Genomic DNA, 4,112 nt, shown 5'->3' with positions numbered 1-4,112 from the left:
CTTTTTCAAACCGAGGGAACCGCTTGTGGGAGCCTCAGCTTGGTGACAGTGAGAGGCCACTGTCTGGCTCCGAGGAAGGGTTCTATGGGCCTGGACTTCTGGTTCTGCCCCCAGGAGAAGCTGGAGTGCGGCCAACAGCTAACCTTATGGGCCGAGTCCCACATGCTGGGGTCCGTCTTCCTGGGGGGTGACTCCGGTCTTTGTGGGCCCCTTGCTTCTCACTCCAGGTGCAGCGACCAGACGCTGCATTCAGCCTCCCGTTAGCAGCAATGCCAACACAGTAGTGGCAGATGCTGGCTGGTCTCTCCTGGGTCAGGTGTCGAGCTCACCACTCTTGCCATTGTCCCTTTCCATCCTTCCCACTCTGCTCTGAGGCCACTGTGACCCAGCTTTGCAGGTGAGGAAATCAAGACAGATCAGATGCCGGCCCAGGGTCCTACAGCTGCTGGTGGACTGAGCCAGGATGAGAATCCGAGTCTGGGTCCCACATCCACACCCCACGTTCTCACGCCAGATATGGGGGGCTAGCTCCTTCCCCAGCGCTAGCTTTCATCCTGAGACTGCATCACCGGGCTTGGTGCATTCTGAATGGTGGGGAAACATTTGCAGGGCTTGGTTGTTACAAGAGAAGGGGGGATTGTTTTGTGTGCCCCCTCCCCCCCCCAGCCCTCCCCTTTTATTACCTTTACGCTGGGTAAAAACTTGGTGACTGTGTCCTTGAATGTTCCTGTATGTAATGTGATTCTTTCTTAAGATGTAACTTCCCCAGCGTTCTCCAGATCGGGTGACCCTTTCCCAAAGGTGGCGGGAGTCTATTGGGGTGGTGTGGGCTTTGGATGGGTCAAGTGGGTGTGATGGGTCGTGGGGAGGTGGGCATCGAGTCGGAAGTTGTCATACTGCCACATTGTTTTTTGTACCTGGAATAAAGCATATTTTGCACTTGTTACTGAACCATTGTGCAGGTGAGAAATCTGCCTGTGGGATCTGTGCTTGGGTCAGAATGCAAATAAAACTCATTTGTAAGAAACCCCTGTGGCTCAGGCCTGCGGTCTCTTTCTCTCTTTTAAAATTGTGGTCAAATGCAGAATAGCACGAAATTTGCCATCTTAACCATTTTGAAGTGCACAGGTCAGTCGCATCAAGTACGACCACCCCCACCTTCCAACTCCAAGGACCGTTTCATCTTCCTCAATTGAAACTGTACCCTTTCCCCCACGCAGCGCCCTGTAACCACTGTTCCACTTTGTCCCTATGACTGTGACTGTTCCAGGTACTGCACGCGAGTAGAATCATATAGTATTTATTTGTCCCTCGTGACTGGCTTATTTCACTCCTGCATAGTATCTTCAAGGTCCATCCACATTGCAGCACGAGACAGGTTTCCTTTTTTTTTTTTTAATTCATTATTTTAAAAATTTTTATTTTTGAATGTTTATTTTTGAGACAGAGACAGAGCACGAGCAGGGGAGGGGCAGAGAGAGAGGGAGACACACTCCGAAGCAGGCTCCAGGCTCCGAGCTGTCAGCACAGAGCCCGACGCGGGGCTCGAACTCAAGAACTGGAGATCATGACCCGAGCCGAAGTCGGACGCTCAACTGACTGAGCCCCCCAGGCGCCCCGAAACAGGCTTCCCTTTTTTAAGGCTGGATAATACTCCGCCATATGTACACGCCACGTTGTGTTGATCCCTTCGGCCGTCCGTGGGCACCTGGGCTGCTGCCACCTGTTGGCCATTCATGAATCATGCCACTGTGGACACAGGCAGGCAGGTGTCCGTTTGAGTCTCTGCCTCGGCTTCTGGATAGACACCAGAGGTGGATTTGCCGGTCTTGTGGTCCTACTGTGCCCACGGTGGCTCCACACTTTATATTCCCGCCTGCAGCAAACGGGGGTTCTCATTTCTCCACGCCGGGCCAACACCTCTCCCAAGCTCACCTGTCCCCCAGGGCTCCATGCAATCATGTACATGTGCTGTGTCCTTAACCCCGCACTGCCCCGGGGCTGCTGCCCGTCGGAGCCTCCTGCCTCCCAAACCCAGGGGTCACCATTCCGCTCCCCGCCACACTCTGGTAAAGTCCCCTTCTCCCGGCTTCTCTGTGCACAGGGTGTGCATGGCGGAGGGCTGATGGTGGCGTGGCACCGTGGGGTTACATGATGGAGAGCAAGCTCCTCAACTTCCCCAAACCGATCTTCTCATCTGTGACCCGGAAATGTCACCTGCCTTGAGACCATGCGTGGGAAGCCGTGAGAATGAGCCGGGTCACACAGAAGAAGGTTCCCAACAGAACCCAGGAGCAGCTTCCCGGGGTGGGGGGGAGGGGGAAACAGCTGGGTGTTTTCCAGGATCCAAAGGAGAATGACATCATGGAGGGCCGGAGTAGAAATAGATGGAGACTGGTCAGAAAACGTCCTGCGGCACAGCCTGTGGCCCAGCTGCCTTCCCACGCAGAGCCACGCCGGAAGCTGGTCTGTTTCCAGCAAACATTCTGATGGCCGTGCAGTGGGCATGAAGCTTCCAGGATGAGTCCCGCTAGAAGCCCCATTTTCAGGCATCGGGATGAGCCGCTGTGGTCCTCAAACAGCATCAGAATCACCCAGAGTTTAACAGACTGTTGGGCCCCACGCCCATCTCTGGAACCTACGGGAGGTTTGAGCTGGGGTCTGAGAATGTGCGTATCTAACGGGCTCCCAGAAGCGGGCTGTTGGCGGGCAGAGGACTGTGCTTGGAGAACCACGGCCTGGAGGAACTTGCTCTCTTGAAGAAACATCCAGGAGGGGAAATGAGTCATTCGAGATGCAGACCCAGGTGTGAGCTAAGGGTGGGTGGTGGGGTCAGGGGGACTGGGGAAGGTTAGGGTCAGCTGATGGGAAGGTCGTCTAGAGCCTTGAGGGGTGCCGTCAGTCAGCCGTGGGACCCTCCTGTCCTACCGTAAAAGAAGATGATTTTGGTCCTGCAACCTGTTGATTCGGCCTTCGGGGGAGGCAGCGGGGCCTCCCGGGTGCAGGCTGCTGGCTCCCCGACCCCACTGTGCACTCTGGGCCAGGCACGGCGGCCACACCCAGCAGCCCTGAGCCCGAGGTCCTGAGCTGCGGCTGCCCGCACGTCCTTGACTGTGGCAGCCCACATGGGAGACCAGACGAAGCCAGCGGTGGGGGTGGGGGTGCCCGGTGTCTGGGCCTCTGTCATGCAGGCTGGAGATTCCACCGGGAGTGTGTCACAACAGGGTAGGCTGTAGGAGACTGACTCCCGAGGACCAAACTTCCAGGAGCCCGAGGGAGTCAGCCAAGGGCCCGTAACACAGAATCCCCAGGGGGGTGTGTGGACATATTCTCCCAGCGGAGGACGGCGATGGAGAGTTGGCTTCGCCTCTGCCTCCTTCGGTGGCCAGAGCAGTTTACACTTCCCAAAGCACCTCTGTCCTCGGTCCTCAGCAGGGAAGGGCAGTTACTGGGGCTTCTGTGCTGCGGGCGCCGGCATGGAGGCCAGGGGAGAGTCCTCGGACTTGCCAGGGACACTCGGCCCGTCTGGGTAGAGCCGGGATTAGATACTCCCCAGTGTAAGCCCCGGGGCCACACTTGCTTTCCAGGGAAGGCGGTGGCCCCGTGCCTCCCCGCCCCAGCCCCTCATCCCTTTACTCCAGGGAAGGGAGCCTGGTGACTAGGAGGTTTCCAGAGCTCAGCTGGGTTGTATATTAACCTGCCTTGATTGGGTGGATCAATATTTAAACTCAATTACAAGGGAAAGGGGTTATCTGGAGGAGCTTATCGAGCAGAAGGCGGCTATTGGAATATCTGATCATCAGAGAGGCTGATCTGGAGTGGGGTGGGGGCTGAGCCTCAAACACGTCCAGAGTGGAAAAAGGTGGATGGAGGGAAACCAGCCAACTTCCTGCCTTTCCCTCCTTCCTTCCTTCCTTCCTTCCTTCCTTCTTTCCTTCCTTCCTACCTCCCTCCCCTCCTTCCTTCCTTCCTCCCTCCCTCCCTCCTTCTTTCCTTCTTTCCTCTCTCCCTCCATCCCTTCTTCCTTCCCTCCCCCCTTCCCCTCCCCTTCCTCCTTCCTTCCCTTCCTCCCTCCCTCCTTCCTTCTTCCCTTCCTTCCTTCCTTCCTTCCT

The 4,112-nt window shown here is 56.6% G+C and overlaps 1 long non-coding RNA gene across 1 annotated transcript in view; it reads right to left on the bottom strand.

The window, feature by feature from the left end:
- Positions 1 to 495: 495 nt before the first annotated feature.
- The window catches only part of LOC125911936 (uncharacterized), a 4,796-nt gene continuing 1,179 nt past the window's right edge, over positions 496 to 4,112 (bottom strand). The window contains exons 2-3 of the long non-coding RNA XR_007454514.1: positions 684 to 917; positions 496 to 584 (exon numbers count right to left, since the gene is read on the bottom strand). This is a non-coding gene — a long non-coding RNA (uncharacterized LOC125911936). The remainder of the gene's footprint in view (positions 585 to 683; positions 918 to 4,112) is intronic.

This window comes from Panthera uncia (genome assembly GCF_023721935.1).
Source record: "Panthera uncia isolate 11264 chromosome C1 unlocalized genomic scaffold, Puncia_PCG_1.0 HiC_scaffold_3, whole genome shotgun sequence".
Taxonomy (NCBI): Eukaryota; Metazoa; Chordata; class Mammalia; order Carnivora; family Felidae; genus Panthera; species Panthera uncia.
This window is presented reverse-complemented; position numbering and strand designations above follow the sequence as displayed.